At 48.6% G+C, this 22,509-nt stretch overlaps 1 long non-coding RNA gene across 1 annotated transcript in view; it reads left to right on the top strand.

The window, feature by feature from the left end:
- LOC126029691 (uncharacterized) overlaps window positions 1–22,509 on the top strand; it is a 126,240-nt gene that overhangs the window by 81,065 nt on the left and 22,666 nt on the right. The window lies entirely within an intron of this gene.

Here is a 22,509-nt window from a genome sequence, read left to right as displayed (position 1 = left end):
CAGGAACTGTCCCCAGGAAACACCCTTTCCTCTCTCCTCTGCCCCTCCCCACCAACAACTTCCTGTTTCAATGGTGGGGACCTCCTAGGAAGGGGTGCGGTGGGGTCACCCAGGATGCATCCTAGGGGATCTGGCTCCTCTCGGTGAACCTCAGGTCCTCATGCATCCACCTTTACTAAATGTCACTGTTTCCTTCCTTAAATAACTTTTTAGTGCTGCAAATATAGTATAGCGGGTCCCTGACATCCTTATCTGGCCCCTCAAGACTGTCAGAAAAAAATCCAGAGCCAGGGGAAACCCTTGAGCATTACCAGGTGTGCCCCCTAAAAAAGAAAAAAAAATTCTTTTAAATAATGGCTTCCCCAGAGAAACGGGCTCAGGGTTGTCACTCCTGACACTTGGCCCTGTGTTTATTCGTGATCCTGAACTTCTAGGGCTTCCCACGCTGTTCTCTGGGGGTGCTTTTCAGGATGTGAGGTGTCTGAGGTGCACTCAAGACATGCACCCCATCCTTCCCATTTTCTTCCATCCTTATTATTGGTTTATGGTGTGGAAGCAATTCCTGGCACTCTTTTGCAGGACCCTGTCATGCTGGGCATCAAAGCGGGGGACTCTGCCATTCTTGCACTGGCTTCTCCTGGGCCATGGCATTGTTATTGTCATGGGAGAAAAAGCAGTTATGTTTATTTTGGGGGGGGGTATTGGGTCACACCCGGCAGCGCTCAGGAGTTCCTCCTGGCTCTATGCTCAGATATTGCTCTTGGCAGGTTCGGGGACCCTATGGGATGCCGGGATTCAAACCACCGTCCTTCTGCATGCAAGGCAAACACCCCACCTCCATGCTATCTTTCCAGCCCCAGAAAAAGTAGTTTCATCAGACCCATCTCCTCTCCCAGGACTGCACCTCTGGGTACCACATGGGAAAATGTAGACTTTTCAGTATGGGTCGAAATCTCTGCTTCCCACTTTTCCAGAACTTTCCCTGCTGAGCCATACCTAACCGACTTTCTGTCCTGAGGCCCTTCATTTGTTCATTTAACAATTAATTTGCTGCTGGAGGGATGTCGCAGCGGTAGGGCGTCTGCCTTCCACACATCTGACCTAGAACGGACCATGGTCCCCGAGCCAGGAGCAATTTCTGAGCACAGAGCCAGGAGTAACCCCTGAGCGTCACCAGGTGTGGCCCCCCCCAAAAAAAAATCAATTTGCGGGGCCGGGCGGTGGCGCTAAAGGTAAGGTGCCTGCCTTGCTTGCGCTAGCCTTGGACGGACCACGATTCGATCCCCCGGCATCCCATATGGTCCCCCAAGCCAGGAGCAACTTCTGAGCACATAGCCAGGAGTAACCCCTGAGCGTTACCGGGTGTGGCCCAAAAAAAAAAAACAAAAAACAAAACAAAAATCAATTTGCGGTGCCCGGAGAGATAGCACAGTGACGTTTGCCTTGCAAACAGCCGATCCAGGACCAAAGGTGGTTGGTTCGAATCCCGGTGTCCCATATGGTCCCCCGTGCCTGCCAGGAGCTATTTCTGAGCAGACAGCCAGGAGTAACCCCTGAGCACCGCCAGGTGTGGCCCAAAAAACAAAAAAGAGAAAAAAAGGAAGGAAGGAAGGAAGGAAGGAAGGAAGGAAGGAAGGAAGGAAGGAAGGAAGAAGGAAGGAAGGAAGGAAGGAAGGAAGGAAGGAAGGAAGGAAGGAAGGAAGGAAGGAAGGAAGGAAGGAAGGAAGAAATAGAAGAAAGAAAGAAAGAAAGAAAGAAAGAAAGAAAGAAAGAAAGAAAGAAAGAAAGAAAGAAAGAAAGAAAGAAAGAAAGAAAGAAAGAAAGAAAGAAAGCAGAAAGAAAGAATAGATATTGTGTTGCACTCAGGGATATACTGTTGCAAAAGGATCTGCTAAATAGAAAACATAATTACAAAAAAAGGTGATAATGGGGGCTGGAGAGGTAGCATGGAGGTAGGGTGTTTGCCTTGCATGCAGAAGGACGGTGGTTCGAATGCCGGCATCCCATAGGGTCCCCCGAACTGCCAGAAGTAACCCCTGAGCGCTACCGGGTGTGACCCAAAAAGCAAAACCCAAAACAAAATAACACTCCTCCGGGCCAGCAGGCGGGACTAGAGACCGTGTGCTCCTCCCCTATCCCCGGGCGCCACCACCGGGTGTTGACCCCAATGGCGCCCCCACCTGGGCACTGTCGGTATGATCCCCAGCACACCAGTATAAACACCAAAGATAGGGCCAAAGTGATAGCACAGCGGTAGGGTGCTTGCCTTGCACAGGGCCGACCCGGGTTGGATTCCCCTCATCTCCATAGGGTCCCCCCGAGCCTGTCTGCCTGCCTGCCTGCCAGGAGCAATTTCTGAGCGCAGAGCCAGGAGGAACCCCTGAGTGCAGCCGGGTGTAGCCCAAATACCAAAAAAAAAAAAAAAAAAGGAAGAGGTTGAATTGGAACAGGCAGAGAGTTCCAGAATGTTCAACTTCTTGAACCTCTAGATGGGAATAATGCTGAAAGGCTTCCTTCCGCATGTTCCCACATGTCCGTTGTTCTTAATCCCTGGATCCAGCCAGGAGGGTTTGCCGATGGTTAATATTTAACTAGGAGTTGGAGAGAGAGAGAGAGAAAGAGAGAGACAGACAGACAGAGACAGACACAGTGAGACAGAGAGAGGAAAAGATATGATTTCTAACATTTGATATTTCCACGGTGCAAATATTCCTCTCATTCCTATTTCAGCCTTTTTTGTTTATTTACTTATTTTTGGGTTTTTGGGCCACATCCAGCGACCCTCAGGGGTTACTCCTGGGCTCAGAAATTGCTCCTGGCAGGCTTGGTGGACCATATGGGATGTCGGGGTCAAACCTGGGTCTGTCTGGGTCTGTGCTATCACTCCGGCCCTCCAGCAACTATTTTTGTTAGTTCGGTTTTGTTTGTTTGGGGGCCACACCCAGCGGTGCTCAGGACTTACTCCTAGCTCTGTGCTCAGAGATCACTTTAGGTGGGCTCCGAGGGCCAGATGGGGTGCCAGGATCAAACTTGGGTCACCTGCGTGCAAAGCAAGCGCCCACCCCTTCATCATCTCTTCAGCTCATGAGTCTTTGTTTGTTTGTTTGTTTTCAGCTCATGAGTCTTTCCTTAGTGATCCAACTTTTCTGTTCTCCAATCTCGGCTCTCAGACCCTATTCCCCCAAAACTCGGAGTCTCCCCGACTCTTGCACGCCTCCCCCCTTCTTGGACTTCCTCATCATCATGCATGATGATCCTTGCAGCCACCCCCCAAGTCAGCTCTCTGCCCTTTTGCTTTTTTGTTTTTTGTTTTTTGTTTTTGGTCACACCCGTTTGATGCTCTGGCTAAGCCCTCAGAAATCGCCCCTGGCTTGGGGGGACCATATGGGTCGCCGGGGGATCGAACCATGGTCCTTCCTTGGCTAGTGCTTGCAAGGCATACACCTTACCTCTAGCACCACCTCACCGGCCCTCTCTCTGCCCTTTTGTAATATCTTTCCTGCTCATGAACAGTGCTTGTGGATGGATATCTTATAATTTGGGGAGTGGGTTGGGGCTTGTATTCTCCCCACTCTTTGAATCAAATGAATGTTTCTTTTTTTGTTTGTTTGTTTTTTTGGGTCCCATCGGTGGCTCCTGGCTCTGCACTCAGAAATCGCTCCTGGCAGGCTTGGGGGAACATAATGGATACCGGGATTCAAACTGGGCTCCATCCTGTGTCAGCCACATGCAAGGCAAACACCCTACCACCATGCTATCACTCCGGCCCTCAAGTGAGTGTGTGTGCGGGAGCCATTTTCTCACAGATCACATGATGTTCTTGTCTCCGAGCCTTTATGGTCCGTGTTCCAGGACAGACCCACGCCCTGCTCTATCTCTGCAATTCAGCACTTTCGGGCCTGGCAACCCGCTCCCCCTTCACTATCTTTCCGCTTATCCTCTGTCCCCTCAGCTCCTGATACCTGTGTCCCCTGATATCTGTTCCCGGCTCCAGACACTCCTCTATCTGCTGTATCGATCCCCCCTCCCCCGGAAATAAGGCTCTAATAGCTTTCCTGATAGATTCCATCCAAGGGGACACTTAACTGATATTAAATGTGGGCGCTCTCTCTCTCTCTCTCTCTCTCTCTCTCTCTCTCTCTCTCTCTCTCTCTCTCTCTCTCTCTCTCTCTCTCTCTCTCTCTCTCTCTCTCTCTCTTTCTGCACCCAATAGTGCTCCCCAGGGATTACTCCTGGCCCTGCACTCAGGGATCACTCCTGGCAGTCTCGGGGGGACCCTGTGGATGCCGGAGAGGAAACTTGGGTCCACAGCAGGAAAGGCAAGCATAGCCCTCCCCGCTGTGTTATCGCTCCAGCCCCTCCTTATTTTATTTTTTAAACAGGAGCAATAAAAAAAAAATCTCCTGATGGGTGTGGCCAGATTTTCGATCAAGGTTGGGCCACCTTCATTTCCAGGAGGAGCTGGCTGGCTTGATGATTTTGAGGTCCAGGCCCCATATATACTGGAGCACCTCCTAAAAATGTAGGTGGGTCGTGAAGAACTTTCTGCTCTGGGCCTTAGTTAGTTAAGGCTCAGGCTTATGGATTTCTCCTGTAAGGGCTTAGGGGGGGTTTTCCCAGGAATTAAACTCAGTCCAGTCACATGCAAGGCCAACACCCTCCCTGCTGTCCTATAGCTGGACTATTCAAATCATCCCCATAGTCTTACCTTAGTTCATCAGATTTCAGCCAACAAGGAATGCCCCCCCACCATGAATCGTGGGTGCCCCGACAGCCGGGGAGTGTCACGCGGTAACCCAAGAACTCACCTCAGTGAGGCATTTCTGAGAACTGTTCCCATCATTAAGTGCATGTGATGGTCTTTAAGTCTGTGATAACAGAGGTGAAGCAGCTGACCCTTCCCAGGCCCCTCCATGGAGCCATGAGCCAGCAAAACTGTGTTTATGGGGGGGGGGGGCGAGAACCCAGATTTTGCATGCAGGAACCCCGGGTTGAACCCCCTGAGCAACAACCAAGCATTGCTTGAGGGGGTTGTTCTATGTGGAATTGCTTGTTTCTCCTCTGGTGGCTTGGAGGAGCTGCTGAATCTCCCAGGAAGTTCTCCTTCTTCTCTGCCCTCCCCAGACCCCATGGAGAGAAAGGGCCCAGCTATTATTTAATGGGGTGGGGGAATGCATCAAGGCTTTCAATGTGAGGTGTTTGCTAAATATTTGATTAGGGGAATGAATGAAAGAGAACTCGCAGAAGTTTGCAAAGGGATATGATTTCTCTTCCCGTAAACTCCTTGGCATCCATCTATGCAAGATAGGTTTCTGCATTTGTATCTTCAAACACACACACACACACACACACACACACACACACACACACACACACACACACAAGAAATCTTATTAAATGTTTAAAACTGGGTTGGAGTAATAACACAGCACTAGGGTGTTTGTTTTGTATGCGGCTGACCCTGTACAGACACGGGTTCAATTCCAGTCATCCCATATAGTCCCTAGAGCTTGCTAGGAGCAATTTACTTCTTTCTTCTACTTTCTTACTTACTTCTTCTTTCTTCTTCTTTTCTTTCTTTCTTTCTTTTCTTTCTTTCTTTCTTTCTTTCTTTCTTTCTTCTTTTCTTTCTTTCTTTCTTCTTTTTCTTTCTTCTTTCTTTCTTTCTTTCTTTTCTTTCTTTTCTTTCTTCTTCTTCTTTCTTTCTTCTTTCTTTCTTTCTTTCTTTTCTTCTTCTTTCTTTCTTTTCTTTCTTTCCTTCTTTTCTTCTTCTTCTTCTTCTTCTTCTTTTCTTCCTTCTTCTTCTTCCTTCTTCTTCTTCCTTCCTTCCTTCCTTCCTTCCTTCCTCCTTCCTTCCTTCCTTCCTTCCTTCCTTCCTTCCTTCCTTCCTTCCTTCTTCCTTCTTTTCTTTCTTTCTTTCTTCTTTCTTTCTTTTCTTTCTTTCTTTCTTCTCTTTTCTTTCTTTCTTTCTTTTCTTTCTTTCTTTCTTTCATTCTCTCTCTCTCTTTCTCTCTCTCTCTTTCTCTCTTTCTCTCTTTCTTTCGGTTTTTGGGTCACACCCGGCAGCACTCAGGGGTTACTCCTGGCTCTATGCTCAGAAATTGCTCTTGGCAGGCTCAGGGGACCATATGGGATGCCGGGATTTGAACCACCGACCTTCTGCATGCAAGGCATGCCTTACTTACCTCCATGCTATCTCTCCGGCCCCACCAGGAGCAATTTCTGAGCATAGAACCAGGAGTAAATCCTGAGCGCCCTCAAGTGTGACCCAAAAAAACAAAAATAAATAAATAAATTAGGAGCCAGAGTGATAGAACAGTAGTAAGGGCGTTTGCCTTTCATGAGACCAAACCAATTTAGATCCTTGGCATCCAATATGGTCTTGAGCCTGCCAGGAATGATTTTTGAGAGCAGAGCAAGGAGTAACCCCTGAGCACCACCGGGTGTGGCCCCAAAACAAAACAAAAGTGATGGTCAAAGCTTTGGGGAAAATTTGTCAAGGTGTTTTGATATGGTTTTAAAATAATGTTTAACAATAAAAATAAAATAGAACTACCCTCTAGGGCCTGAGCGATAACACAGTAGGGAGGGCGTTGGTCTTACATGCTGCTGACCTGAGTTCAATCCTTGCCATCCCATAGGCTTCCCTGAGCACTGCCAGGACTGATTTTTTTTTGTTTGTTTGTTTGTTTTGTTTCTGGGCCACACCCGATGACGCTCAAGGGTTACTCCTGGCTATGCGCTCAGAAGTCGCTCCTGGCTTGGGGGACCATATGGGATGCCGGGGGATCGAACCGAGGTCCGTCCTATGCTAGCGCTGGCAAGGCAGGCACCTTACCTCTAGCGCCACCGCCCGGCCCCCAGGACTGATTTTTAAGTGCAGAATCAGGAATAAGGTCTAACTACTGACAAGTGTGACCTCAAAACCAAAATGAAGAAATACTGCTTTCTTTTTTTTTTTTTTTTTTTTTTTTTTTGTGGTTTTTGGGTCACACCCGGCAGTGCTCAGGGGTTACTCCTGGCTCCATGCTCAGAAATTGCTCCTGGCAGGCACAGGGGACCATATGGGGTGCTGGGATTCGAACCGATGACCTCTTGCATGAAAGGCAAACGCTTTACCTCCATGCTATCTCTCCAGCCCCAGAAATACTGCTTTCTATCCTGGCTAACCCAGAGCCTTCCCTCACAGGATTTCCAATAACTACTCCTTTCTTATTTTGGAGGAGAGAGCCACCCCCCAATGCTAGGGGCTACTCCCAGCTTTTTTATTTTTATTTTTTTAGGTTACACCCCATGATGCTTAGGAATGACTCCTGTTTCTGTACTCAAGCATTTTTTGGGGGGGGCCACACCCAGTGTTGCTCAGGGGTTACTCCTGGCTGTCTGCTCAGAAATAGCTCCTGGCAGGCACGGGGGACCATATGGGACACTGGGATTCGAACCAACCACCTTTGGTCCTGGATCGGCTGCTTGCAAGGCAAACACCGCTGTGCTATCTCTCCGGGCCCTGTACTCAAGCATTTGATGCCTGACAGGGCTTGGGGGACCCTGTGGGGGTACTGGGGATTGAATCAGGGTTCTTGTATGCAGGGCCAGTTTTTTTTTTTTTTTTTTTACAGGGAGGTGGGTCACACCTGGCAGTGCTCAGGGATTACTCCAGTTCTGTGCTCAGAAATCACTCCTGGACTTCTTGGGGCAAACTATATGGGATAATCACTCCTGGAAGTCTTGGGGCAAACTCTATGGGATGCTGAGGATTGAACATGGGTCAGTCATGTGCAAGGCAAACACCCTCCCTACTGTACTATCAATCTGGCCCTAGGGCTAGTGTTTTATTAACCTCTGTGATAATCTCTAGGGCTATTGGTACTTTGGGGACCTTAAGCAGTCCAGAGATTGAGTGGGGGTCAGCAGCGTGCAATGCTCGAACCTTCAGCCCCTAAAACCCCTTCAGGGTCTGACCTGTGTTTTTATTTTTATTTTTATTTATTTTTTAATTTTTTAATTTTGAATTATGAGAACAAAAGATGCAAAGAAAGAGGACAAGGTAAAGTTACAGTGGAAGGACAATCACCCATAACATAATTCTCAGAAGAAGTCCCCTTGCTGATATCTTAACTTTGAACTTTCAGCTAAAGAACGTTAAGATAAAATAAAACAGAATCCATGTGTGATTATTTTGTCCCTCGAGTCCCCAGATTGTAGCACATTATAATATTTCTTTTTTTTGTTTTTTTTTTTTTTTGTTTCTTTTGTTTTTGGGCCACACCCTGTGACGCTCAGGGGTTACTCCTGGCTATGCGCTCAGAAGTTGCTCCTGGCTTCTTGGGGGACCATATGGGACGCCGGGGGATCGAACCGCGGTCCGTCCTAGGCTAGCGCAGGCAAGGCAGGCACCTTACCTCCAGCGCCACCGCCCGGCCCCGACATTATAATATTTCTTAACAGCACACAAGGCAATCTAAAGCCATCAAACTTACGTAACTCCTTTAACATTAGAGGCATAGTATTTTTTACATTTCCATGTACATGAATATTAGCTTAAGTTAAACTCAAATTTTAAGTGGGTGCGTTTTAAGGATTAGAGTCAAAGGAGCACAGTAAAAATGTTGTTAGAGTGGCAATTGTTGTCTGCATAGGCCCACCAAAATATGAGAGGCCTGGAAAGGAATAACCTTGGCCTAAATACAAAGAGATCCTACCCCTGAAGTTTCCTGGCATAAGACCAGCTCTAGGCTTCAGGCAAGTTATCGTCCGATCCAAGACATTGTCCGTAGTGCCAACACACTTTTCACACAGTCTCTGTTGTTGGTATCATGTTTCTGTATTAAAGATTCTGGAATCTGCATGTCCTACATTGAAGTCATGATGTGGAGTGTCTTCTCCTTTCACCTCACTATGAAAGGGCAATGCAGGAAAACCTTTCCTGTAAGCAGGTTGTTGTTGTTAAGTCGTCTCAGTGTTAAGGGAAGTCTCTTTTGAGCAGGACGATGTCTGAGCAGTGGTAGGGTCTTCCGTGGTAGAGGATTGCTTCCAGGTGATGTTATAGACAAACCTCACAATTAAGGGGCAATACAGCAAGCCCTGTCCAGTAAGCAGGTAATTGTTCTTGTTGTCTTCTCAGTGTTAAGGGGTGTTTCTTTTGAGTAGATAGATGTCAGAGCAGCTGTAGGGTCTTCCCTGGTACAGGAATGCCACCAGGTGATGTTATGTACAACCTTGGATGTTTTGTAAATGTCTTCTGTAGATCAAGGGGTGAATGGAGAATGCTGACCTGTGTTTTTAGACAAGGACTAGAATGATGGAGATCACAAAGGATGTTGGGGTTATGAATAGACTTGGGGGACAGGGCTGGGGAGAAGGCTCAGAGGCTGCAGAATATGCCTTGCAGGATTTGGATTTTAATTTTGTTCTTTTTTTTTGGGGGGGGTCACACCCTGTAGTGGTCAGAGCTGACTCCTGGCTCTACACTCAGGACTCTGCACTTCTGATGGGGTTTAGGGGACTATATAGGCTACCCGAGGATTGAACCCAGGTCTGCCACATGCAAGGGATATGCTAAGCCAGTGTCCTATCACTCCTACCCCAGTGCTTTGCAGGATTGATATCGGTGCAGCCATCAAGGGCAATCATAGAGCCTAGAGAAGGGGTCCTCAAACACCCCCAAAAGCAGGCCCAGAGTTAGCATTAAAATATTGGTAAGTTAGTTAATTTAACTTTATATTTCTTCATTTTAAATATTGTATCTGTTCCCTCCCCCCCCCCTTTTTGGTTTTTGGGTCACACCAGGCAGCACTCAGGAGTTACTCCGGGTTTTGTGCTCAGAAATCGCTCCTGGCAGGCTTGGGGGACCATATGGGATGCCAGGATTCGAACCACTGTCGGTCCTGGGTCGGCCGCTTGTAAGGCAAATGCCCTACTGCTGTACTTCTCGCCTTGTTCGTACGTTTTTATTTCAAAATAAAATATGTGCAGTGTGTATAGGAATTTGTTCATAGTTTTTGTTTTGGGGTCACATCTGGCGGCAGCATTAAGGGTTACTCCTGGCTCTACACTCCTGGCAGGTTCAGTGGACCATATGGGATGCCAAGGATCAAACCTGGGTCTGTCCCGGATAGGTTGAGTGCAAGGCAAAAGCGCAAGGCAAAAGTTGAGGGCTTCAACCCCTATTCATATATATATATATATTTTTTTTTTTGGTGGTTTTTGGGTCACACCTGGCAGTGCTCAGGGGTTATTCCTGGCTCCAGGCTCAGAAATTGCTCCTGGCAGGCACAGGGGACCATATGGGACGCCGGGATTCGAACCGATGACCTCCTGCATGAAAGGCAAACACCTTACCTCCATGCTATCTCTCCGGCCCCTCATATATTTTTTTTTAACTCCAACAGTCTGAGAGACAGTGAGCTGGCTCCCTGTTTTTTGTTTGTTTGTTTTGTTTTTTGTTTTTGGGCCACACCCGGTGATGCTCAAGGGTTACTCTTTTTTTTTTTTTTTTTTTTTTTTGTTTTTGGGTCACACCCTGTGACGCTCAGGGGTTACTCCTGGCTATGCGCTCAGAAGTTGCTCCTGGCTTCTTGGGGGACCATATGGGACGCCGGGGGATCGAACCGCGGTCCGTCCTAGGCTAGCGCAGGCAAGGCAGGAACCTTACCTCCAGCGCCACCGCCCGGCCCCTCAAGGGTTACTCTTGGCTCTGTGCTCAGAAATTGCTCCATGGGCCTGGAGACATAGCACAGTGGCGTTTGCCTTGCAAGCAGTCGATCCATGACCAAAGGTGGTTGGTTCGAATCCCGGTGTCCCATATGGTCCCCTGTGCCTGCCAGGGGCGATTTCTGAGCGCTTAGCCAGGAGTAACCCCTGAGCATCAAACAGGTGTGGCCAAAAAAACCAAAAGAACAAAACAAAAAAGAAAAAAGAACAAAAAAAAAAGTTTGAGAACTCCTGGCCTAGAGTAACCCCAGCATCTCTGGGTGTGGTTCCAAGCTCCCCCACATACCCATCCACCCCCCAAAATAGCTTTTTATTGGCCTGGAGAGCAGGTCTTTTGTTTTTGTTTTTGGGTCACACCCGGCAGCCTCAGGGGTTTCTCCTGGCAGGCTGGGGACGACCACATGGGATGCCGGGATTCAAACCAATGACCTTCTGCATGAAAGGCAAACATCCTATCTTCATGCTGTCTCTCTGGCCCCTGGAGAGTAGGTTTGATGATAACAGAGGAAGTGGCTAGAGCTTCTTCCTGCAGACTGTCCATGTTCACCCATGACCCATGACCCCGTGACCTGTGATTGTACCACCACACTCCACACTTCCGCTGTCCTCCCTCCATCACCTCCCCTTCTCTGCAGCACTTCCAATGTCTTTCACACCTGGCAATTCTCAGGAGTTACTCCTGGCTCAGCATTCAGAGATCACTCCTGTCAGGTTTGAAAGACCCTCCGCAGGGGCCAGAGGGACAGCATGGAGGTAAGGTGTTTGCCTTGCACGCAGAGGGTCAGTGGTTCGAATCCTGGCATCCCATATAGTCCCCTGAGCCTGCCAGGAGTGATTTCTGAGCACAGAGCCAAGAGTAACCCCTGTGTGCTGTCAGGTGTGACCCCCCCCCAAAAAAAGAAAGACCCTCCATAGTAAAAGGGATCCAACCTGGATAATTACATGCAAGGCCAATGTCCTTCTGTATACTATTGCTCCAGCCTCAAGTTCAATTTTGTCTGCCTTGTCCAATCAAGAATAAGACTGTTAGGGCCAGAGTAGTGGCACTAGAGGTAAGGCGTTTGCCTTGCAAGAGCTAGCCTAGGACAGACTGTGGTTTGATACCCCAGTGTTCATAGAGTCCCCCAAGCCAGGAGCTATTTCTGAGCACATAGCCAGGAGTAATCCCTGAGCATCACAGGGTGTGGCTCAAAAAACAAAACAAAACAGAATAAGACTGTCAGGGCCTGAGAGACAACACAGTGGTAGGGCGTTTGCCTTGCACACAGCTGACCCAGGACTGACAGTTGTTCAAATGCCAGCACCCCATATGGTCCCCGGAGCCTGCCAGGGGCGATTTCTGAGTTGTAGAGCCAGGAGTAAGCCCTGAGCACCGCCAGGTGTGACCCCAAAACAAAACAAAACAAAACAAAAAGAATAAGACTGTCTTCCTTCTCCCCAACCTCCAACCATTTCCTATTGTCTTTTATTATTGTTATTTGCTTATTAGGGAGCTATCTGGTAAAGCAAACTTCTTTCTTGATTTTTTTTTTTTACACCCAACAATTGGGGTTACCCCATCTGCAACAGCCTCAAGGAGAGGAGAAGAAGGGAAAATCCAAGGAAGTGAATCAAGGATCCGTAGACCCTGCCTTTGACCCCCACCCCCCAGGTCTGCACATAGGCGAGGCAGCAGATTCAAAAATCCAGATTAAAAGGTCGAAGGTAGGACCAGAGAGAGATAGCACAGTGGGAAGGGCGCTGGCCTTGCACATGGCAGATCCTGGTTCAATCCCTGGCAACCCATAGGGTCCCCTGAGCCCCGCAGAAGATGATTCTGGAGGGCAGAGCCAGGGATCAGCCCTGAGCATAGGCAGGTGTGACCCCCCCAAACAAGAACCAACCAAATAAAAGAAGTGGCAAGTAGAAGCTATCTGATGACTGCACCCTTCGGTCCCACTGGCTGCCAGGTTCGATGCACCGAGACTGTAATGTGTGTAGAGCTGGAGAGCAGAGAAGAGGAGGGTTTTGGGGGGTCGAATCAGAGTAAGGAGTGGGATTCAAAATCAGGCCTCACCTCCTACCTAGGACAGCTGTAGGTGAAGGGCGAGGGGTGCAGTACTCGATATGGCCGGTAGAGGGCGCGAGGAGTCGGGACCGCAGTCTCCCTAACACCCACCTTCCCCCCCCAACTGCTCCAGCCTTGATATCTCTTTTGGGGTGCTGGAGTGGGGGGTATGGGAGCGAGAAGAGGAAAAGTAGCTCATCTGTGTCTTGGAACCTCGACCCCTTTATGCGTTGGTTTGGAGGCGAGAGTTTTACAGATATGCCTGGGTTTGAGTTTTGGGGGGACACAACAGGTGGTGATCAGGGCTGATTCAATCAGGAATTACTCCTGGCAGTGCTTGGGGGATCACAGGTGATAACGTTGGGGATCAAACCCGTGTTAAATAAGTAAAGAAAAAAATAAAAATAAATAATGAAAGAAAAAAAGGCAAAGTATCATACGAGAGGACAGAGAGAGAGAGGGAGAGAGAGGGAGGAGAGGGAGAGAGAGAGAGAGAGAGAGAGAGAGAGAGAGAGAGAGAGAGAAAAATCAGCAGGCTGGAGTGTCTGTGGTTTGATCCTGGCACCTATTCTGTCAGGAGCATTTGAGAGAGAGAGAGAGAGAGAGAGAGAGAGAGAGAGAGAGAGAGAGAGAGAGAGAGAGAGAGAGAGAGAGAGAGAGAGAGAGAGAGAGAGAGAGAGAGAGAGAGAGAGAATTCAGCAGGCTGGAGTGTCTGTGGTTTGATCCTGGCACCTATTCTGTCATTAGCATTTTCTCTGAGCTCCAGCCAGTGGCAGTAGACACTAAACACTGCTGGTGTGAAAACCTAAAGTGAAAAATAAAAAAAAAGATGCATGATTCTTCTGGGCAGAACTTTTCAGCTTGGCAAGAAAGCAAAAACACTTTTGGCCATTGTTCAAGGGTCAAGTGTATTCACTTACTATTAAGCCTTATATTATTTATTACATGACACGCCTTTATGGAAAGATAAGCATTCTTTTTCTTCCCTAAAAGTTAAAAAACAAAATTTGTGGTGGTGACAGGAATTGAACCCAGCATTTCACACACTCCACTAAGTCAAAATCTTGGGCAAAGAGAAATTTGTCCTTTAAAAAAAAACAAAAGTTGGGCTGGAGTGATAGCACAGCAGTAAGGCATTTGCTCTTGCATTCAACCTAACTGGGATGGATAGGTTTGATCCCCAGCATATGGCCCCCCGAGCCTGCCAGGAGCAATTTCTGAGCTCAGAGCCAGGTTTAACCCATGAGCGCCATTGGGTGTGGCCCAAAAACAAAAAAACTTAATTAAATAAAGAAAAATAGGGTCCTGCGTGGTGGCGCTAGAGGTAAGCACCTTGCAAACGCTAGCCAAAGAAGGACCTTGATCCCCCGGCGTCCCATATGGTCCCCCCAAGCCAGGGGCAATTTCTGAGCGCTTAGCCAGGAGTAACCCCTGAGCATCAAACGGTATAGCCCAAAAAACAAAAACAAAAACAAGAAAAATAAAGAAAAAACCAGGGCCGGAGAGATAGCATGGAGGTAAGGCGTTTGCCTTTCATGAAGGATGGTGGTTTGAATCCGGCATCCCATAAGATCTTCCGAGCCTGCCAGGGGCGATTTCTGAGCATAGAGCCAAGAGTAACCCCTGAGCGCTGCCGGGTGTATTCCAAAAAGAAACAAAAAAAAAAAAAGAAGAAGAAGAAGAAAGAAAAAACCAAAAGTTATGTCCAAGGGCTCATTGATCCTGAGCAAGAAAATCATTGATTGCCTGCGCTAGCCTTGGACGGACCTCGGTTCGATCCCCCGGTGTCCCATATGGCCCCCCAAGCCAGGAGCAACTTCTGAGCGCATAGCCAGGAGTAACCCCTGGGCGTTACGGGGTGTGGCCCAAAAACAAACAAACAAACAAAAAAAACAAAAAAGAAAATCATTGGAGGGGCTGGAGTGGTGGTGCAAGCGGTAAGGCATCTGCCTTGCATGCGCTAGCCTAGGAGGGACGGCAGTTTGATCCCCCGGTGTCCTATATGGTTTCCCAAGCCAGGAGCTATTTTTGAGCACATAGTCAAGAGCGTCACAGCATGTGGCTGAAAAAAAAGAAAAGAAAAGAAAAGAAAAGAAAAGAAAAGAAAAGAAAAGAAAAGAAAAGAAAAGAAAAGAAAGAAGATCATTGGAAAATGGGGGGCTGGAGCCATAGGACAGTGTTAGCATATGGCTAAACCAGGTTTGATCCCCATCCTATAAGGCCCCCTGAACACTGCCAGGAATGGTTCCTGAGTGCAAAGCCAGGGTTAAGACCTGTGCCTCACTGGGTGTGGACCCCCCAAAAATGTGGACAAATTAATTGTAGAGTGGGATGTTACTCACCTGAATCACATATGAGTGAGTACTCTGCAGTTGGCACCACCCGGGTGGAATTGGAGGGGCATATGCATGGGGGCATATATAAGAGCCATGACTCATGATCGGTGGAAGAAACACGCTCCCAGGGGTGTCCCTGAAGGTCCCCAAGGCACTGAGATTCTGGAGGGCCCTCCAGGAGCTCTGCTACCCACCCTGCTTCCCATTTATTTATTCATTTATTCATTCATTCATTCATTTGTTTTATTCTGGGTTCACACCAGTCTGTGCTCAGGGCTGACTCCTGGCTCTGTGCTCAGGGTGTGGGGAACCCTATAGGGTGTGGATATCAAGGCCAAGTGCAAGGCAAGCATCTGTCCTATCTCTCTTGTCCCAGCCCCACCCTTTTAAATGGAACCCCCTGATCTAGATCCTTTCACCAGGCAGAGTCCCTTCCTAGAACTTTATAATTTTTATTATTTCTTGTGTGTGTGTGTGTGTGTGTGTGTTTGGGTCACACCGGCAGTGCTCAGGGATTAGTTCCTCCTGGCTCTACTCTCAGAAATGACTCCTGGCAAGCTCAGGGAACCATAAGAGATGCCGGGATTCGAACCACCATCCTGCCGCATGCAAGGCAAATACCTTACCTCCATCCTATCTCTCAGGCCCTGATTTTTATTTCTTTACATCAGTTTTGGGGTATAGTTTTTTCTTCCATCCTAGCATTCTTTCTTCCTTTCTCTCTTTCTCCTTCCCTTCTTATCTTCCTTAGTTTTCCTTCCTTCCTTTCTTCCATTTCTTCCTTTCTTTTTCTTTCTTCCAGTGGAGTTCATCACTTCTGGCTCTGTGATCAGGGGTCACTCCTGGCAGTGCTTTTGGGCCTTATGAGGTGCAGGGGATCAAACCAAGCTCAGTTGCATCTGTGAAAGGCAGGCAGGCACGTTCCCAGTTTATGCTATTTTAATTTTTTAACTTTATTTATTTGTTGTTTGATTGGTTGATTTTTGGGCCACATCCAGTGGTGCTCAGGGGTTACTCCTGGCTCTGCACTCAGAAATCACCTCTGGCATGCTAGGAGACCATATGGGATGATAGGAATAGAACTGGGTCCCTCCAGGGCCAGCCACAATGCAAGGCAAATGCCCTACCGCTGTGTTATCTCCAGCCCCACTATTTTTTTTTGTGTGTGTGTGTGGTTTTTGGGTCACACCCAGCAGTGCTCAGGGGTTATTCCTGGGTCCATGCTCAGAAATTGCTCCTGGCAGGCACGGGGGACCATATGGGACGCTGGGATTCAAACCGATGACCTTCTGCATGAAAGGCAAACGCCTTACCTCCATGCTATCTCTCTGGCCCCACAGCCCCACTATTTTTGTTTTGTTTTGTTTTGTTTTTGGGCCACACCTGGCGATGCTCAGGGGTTACTCCTGATTGTCTGCTCAGAAATAGCTCCTGGCAGGCACAGGGGACCATATGGGACGCTGGGATTCGAACCAACCACCTTAGGTCCTGGATAGGCTGTTTGTAAGGCAAACGCCGCTATGTTATCTCTCCGGCCCCCAGCCCCACTATTTTAATTTTATTTTTGACCCACTCCCGATGGTGCTCAGGGGTTACTCTTGGCTCTGTGCTCAGAAATCACTTCTGGCAGGCTCAGGGGACCATATGAAATGCCAGAAATTGAACCCGGGCAAATACAAGGCAAATGCCCTACCCTCCATTTTGGGGCATCTGTTTGAATTCTTGTTTCCTTTGGTTTGTGTGGTGTAGGGCATGAAACCTGAGCTTCACACGTGCAGGCCAAGTGCCTTCTGCTGAACCCCAAAAGACCCCATAAATAATCTTGCTATTGGGGCCAGAGCGATAGCACAGCAGAGAGGGCATTCACCTTGTATGTGGCTGACCTAGGTTCAATTCCCAGCATCCCGTAGGGTTCCCTGAGCACTGCCAGGAACGACCCTTGAGTACAGAGCCAGGAGTAAACCCTAGGCACTGCCAAAAAACAAACATTAAACATCTTTTTGTTATTGATTGTTAAGTTTAGAGGCTAATGATTTGACTGTGCGGTGATGCAATCGTTGAGATCAACAGTCTTATAAAGATACAAGGGGGGATTTCGGGGCTCCCAATCCTAGCCACACCTGAGTGTCCGTGTGGGAGTTAGTATGCCAGTCCTGGCTTAGTGCTTCCTGCCTCAGTTTCCTTTTTTGCAAAACAAGCTCAGAAGAGAGTTGGTTGGAGCTAGGGATCAGAAACTCTCGCCCACTGTGGTTCCCATCTGCATGAGCGAGAAGGGGGAGGCCTCCAGCCCAGAGACTCCAGCGGATCCTTCCTGTCGCTGGGCGGCGGCCTCACCCTTGGGCCCTGGGACAGTGTGGCCCCTAGGACTGTCCCCGGCTTGCACAGGGGGACAGAGGGTCTCACATGAGCTGTGACTCATGGTGGCTGCTTGGTGACTCAGCCCAGCCTGGGACAACGCCCAAGTCCCGAGGGCCTGACCTGGCACCTCTGTCCCTTCTGGTTTATTTTTATTTATTTATTTTGAGTCGCAGCATTCCGGGACCTTATTTCCTTTTAGGACCAGTTCTGGGATCATGGTGGGGAAGGGGGCAGGAGGTTCCCGGCCAGTGGCTCCTCCTCCTGCTCCTCCCAGACCCTGCCTTGGGCCAGGGCCAGGCGGTGAGTAAAGGCCTCGTGACCCGGGTGTGGTCGAAGCTGGCAGGGCCTGGGGGCTCTGGGACTCTGATCCCCGCCTCTTGGGCAATACCCCTGATTAGCTTCATCCTGTGCTCCTCTGATCATTCGCCCAGTGCTGGCCTTGGAGGGCCCAGCCCAGGGAGTCACAGGTCTGGAGGTGGCCGAGGAACCCGCGTCTCCCCGATACCATGAAAGAGGGGGGTTAGCTGGTGTTTCTGAGCTCCCCGGGGTCATGCCTGAGAGTTCTTTTCTTCATCTGTCCAGTTCTTTTTTTGTTTGTTTTAGTTTTTGTGCTATACCCAGCGGCGCTCAGGGTTTACTCCTGGCTCTGCGCTCAGAAATTGCTTCTGGCTTGAGGGACCATATGGGACGTCAGGGATCAAACAGAGGTCCATCCAGTCAAACGCCCTACTGCTGTGCTATATCTCTGACCCCATTGTCCAGTTCTTCTTCTTCTTCTTCTTCTTTCTTCTTTTCTTCTTCTTCTTCTCTTCTTCTTCTTTCTCTTCTTCTTCTTCTTCTTCTCTTCTTCTTCTTCTTCTTCTTTCTTCTTCTTCTTCTTCTTCTTCTCCTCCTTCTCCTCCTCCTCCTCCTCCTTCTCCTTCTCCTTCTCCTTCTCCTTCTTCTTCTTCATGCTCAGAAATTGCCTCTGGCTTGGGGGGGACCATATGGGACGCCGGGGGATCGAACCGCAATCCTTCCTTGGCTAGCGCTTGCAAGGCAGATGCCTTACCTCTAGCGCCACCTTGCCAGCCCCCATTTTTCCTCTTTTCTGGAAGGCACACACCAAGATGTTCAGGCCTTTCTCCTGGCTCTTCATTCAGGAATTATGCCTGGCAGTGGTCAGGCCATATGGGATGCTTGGGATCAAACCAAGGTCATCCATGTACAAGGCACCTTACCCACTGGACTATCTCTGGACTTGTAACTTATCAATCTATACACTCATTTCTTCATTCATCATCCATCTATCCATTTGTTCATCGATCATCCATTTTTAATTTATTATCCATCCATCTACCATCTCGTCATCATCTATCCATCTCTTTATAATCCATCCACCAATTTACCCACCCATCCATCTACCATCAACTATCTACCAACCATTCACCATCCACCAACCATCCACCCTTTCACCCATCCATCCATTCATCCATCCAACAACCCACCAACCAACATCCATCCATGATCCATTTATCATCCAACCATCCACCATCTATCCACCATCCATTCATTAACCCACCCACCTACCTATCCATCATTCATTCATTCCTGATGACTGAGACAAAGGACGTCCCCAAACACTTTATAAACTAAAACTTCTTGAGGGTTTGGGGCCTACCCATATCAACAGGTGTGGCCCCCAAACCAACCAAAATAAATAAGGACCAGAGAGAAAGCATAAGAGTTAGGGTTCTGACCTCACATGTGGTCAATCTGGGTTCCTTCCCTGGTACCCCATAGGGTCCTCAGAGCTTAAACCATGAATGACTCAATAAGCACAGAGCCAGGAGTCAGTCTGAACACTGCCAGATGTGGTCCCCAAACAGAAAAACTATCACTCAACAGAAACTTTATTGATGCAAAGCGCCATAATTAGCCCAAACATTGTGGTCTGCAGACTCTGTACCAAGTCACCACAGTTTCATTTATAGATCCTTGATTGTCTCTTCTAAAGGTTTTATTTGAGCAGCTACTATGTGCCGTGACTGGGATATTCTCTTGCAATAATGATAGCTTTTTTTTTTTTTTAAGTTTGGTTTTTGGGTCAGACCCAGCAGCCCTCAGTGGTTACTCCTGGCTCTACACTCAGAAATCGCTCCTGGCAGGCTCGGGGGACCATATGGGGTGCCAGGATTCGAACCACCAACCTTTTGCATGCAAGGCAAACACTTTACCTCCATGCTATCTCTCCGATCCAATGATAGCTTCTGTTTTGCAGATGATTCTGCAAATTCTAGCTGGGAATCCACTAGCCCTGCACTTAGTTCTTTCTCCTTTGGATAGCCGAGCCCCTGGGTTCAGGGAAGGAGCCCGAAGCATTTTTTTATTATGAGTTGCAATCATTCCTCACCCATGCAAAATGAATATATCTTTTCGCACAGCGCGGCGCAGAACATTCAATAAGTGTTTCTGGAGTGAATGCATACAACATGGTTATCTCTGTTTCACTTGTTTAATTGCTAGGTATTTCCTCACTGGAAGGTATTAGAGTCTCAAAAGTGCATTAGTAAGGGCTGGAGTAATAATCTTACGGGCAGGGTGCTTGCTGTGCAAATGGCCAGCCTGGATTCGATTCCTGGCACCCCATAGGGTCCCCTGAGCACTACCAGGAGTAATTTGTGAGTGTGGAGACAGGAGGAAGCTCTGAGCATCTCTGGGTGTGGCTCTGCCCAGCCAAAATAAAATAAAATTATGCCCATCAGTTGGGGGGGGTGTTGGGTCACACCCGGCAGCGCTCAGGGGTTACTCCTGGCTCTACGCTCAGAAATCACTCCTGGCAGGCTCGGGGGACCATATGAGATGCTGGGATTCGAACCACCATCCTTCCGCATACAAGGCAAATGCTTTACCTCCATGCTATCTCTCTGACCCCAATACCCATCATTTCTGGGGTTTTTTGGCTTTCTGGTTTTTTTTTTTTTTGGTTTTTGGGCCACACCCTGTGACGCTCAGGGGTTACTCCTGGCTATGCGCTCAGAAGTTGCTCCTGGCTTCTTGGGGGACCATATGGGACGCCGGGGGATCGAACCGCGGTCCGTCCTAGGCTAGCGCAGGCAAGGCAGGCACCTTACCTCCAGCGCCACCGCCCGGCCCGGCTTTCTGGTTTTTGGGGCCACCTCCATTTGATGCTCAGGGGTTACTCCTGGCTAGCGCTCAGAAATTGCCCCTGGCTTGGGGGGACCATATGGGACACTGGGGGATCAAACCGTGGTCCGGGGTCCTTCCTTGGCTAGCGCTTGCAAGGCAGACACCTTACCTCTAGCGCCACCTCACCAGCCCCAATGCCCATCATTTTAAGTGACATTATTTATTTTGGATTTTGGGCCACACCCAGTAGTGCTCAGAGGTTACTCCTGGCTCTGCACTCAGAAATTGCTCCTGGTGGGACCGGAGATAAAGCATGGAGGTAGAGCATTTGCCTTTCATGCAGAAGGTCATTGGTTCGAATCCCAGCATCCGATATGGTCCCCCAAGCCCGCCAGGAGCGATTTCTGAGCCTGGAGCCAGGAGTAACCCCTGAGCACTGCCGGGTGTGACCCCCCCAAAAAAAGAAATTGCTCCTAAAACAATTGGGGACTTGTAGAGGATCGAACCCAGATCTGTCCCAGGTTGACTGCATGCAAGGCAAACACCCTAATGGCCTCATTTTAAGTGGCTTATTAGCAGTATTAATTTTTCAATCTGTTCTTTTTTTTTTTTTTTGTGGTTTTTGGGTCACACCCGGCAGTGCTCAGGGGTTACAACTCCTGGCTCCATGCTCAGAAATTGCTCCTGGCAGGCACAGGGGACCATATGGGACGCTGGGATTCGAACCGATGACCTCTTGCATGAAAGGCAAACGCTTTACCTCCATGCTATCTCTCCAGCCCCAATCTGTTCTTTTTTTAAATTTCTTTTTTTTTTTGTTTTTTTTTTTGTTTTTTTGGGTCACACCCGGCGGTGCTCAGGGGTTACTCCTGCCTGTCTGCTCAGAAATCGCTCCTGGCAAGCACGGGGGACCATATGGGACACCGGGATTCGAACCAACCACCTTTGGTCCTGGATCGGCTGCTTGCTAGGCAAACACCACTGTGCTATCTCTCCGGGCCCTTTTTTTAAATTTCTAATGGGGGTTGCACCCAGTGGTGCTCAGGGCTGACTCCTGGCTCTTCACTCAGGGATCACTCTTCGTTGGGCTCATGGGAACCTCATGGGATGCCGGACATTGAGCCCAGATTAACTGTGTGCAAAGCAAACAACTTCCCTGCTGTACTATTGCTCGGGCTCCTATTGTCTAAAAAAATGTGTTTTTCTGGGGCTGGGAGATTGCTCAATGGACTTAGTACAAGCTCAGTATATGGGAGTCTTGGGTTTGAGTCCTGCTCTGCAGAGTCCACGAGCACTGCTGGGAGCACTTCCTGAGCTCAGAGCTTGGAGCAACCCTCAAGAACTTCCCCAGGTAGAGGACCCAGAGCGATAGCACAGCGAAAGGGTGTTTGCCTTGCATGCAGTCGAACCAGGATGGACCTGGGTTCGATTTCCAGCATCCCGTATGGTTCCTGAGCCTGCCAGGGGCAATTTCTGAGTGCAGAGCCAGGAGTAACCCTTGAACACAGCTGGGTGTGACCCCAAAAACAAACAAACAAAAAAAGGTGTAAAGAAAATAAAGGAAAAAAAGAACCCCCTATGTATGGGCCCAAAGCCAATATATAAATACTTTTTTAAAGCTTTATTTGTTTATTTATCTATTTATTTATTTATTTATTTATTTTTTTTATTTTTTTGGGTCACACCCAGTGGTGCTCAGGGTTACTCCTGGCTCTGCGCTCAGAAGTAGCTCCTAGCAGGCTTGGGGGACCATATGTCCTTCTGCATGCAAGGCAAACGCCCTACTTCCATGCTATCTTTCCGGCCCCCTATACTTTTTTTTGGGGGGTTGCTCAAGCCATATCTGGCAATGCTCAGGGATAACTCCTGGCTCTGTGCTCAAGAAACACTCCTGGCAGTGCTCTGGAGGCCCCTGTTGGATTTCAG

The sequence above is a fragment of the Suncus etruscus genome, chromosome 15, assembly GCF_024139225.1.
Source record: "Suncus etruscus isolate mSunEtr1 chromosome 15, mSunEtr1.pri.cur, whole genome shotgun sequence".
Taxonomy (NCBI): Eukaryota; Metazoa; Chordata; class Mammalia; order Eulipotyphla; family Soricidae; genus Suncus; species Suncus etruscus.
This window is presented reverse-complemented; position numbering and strand designations above follow the sequence as displayed.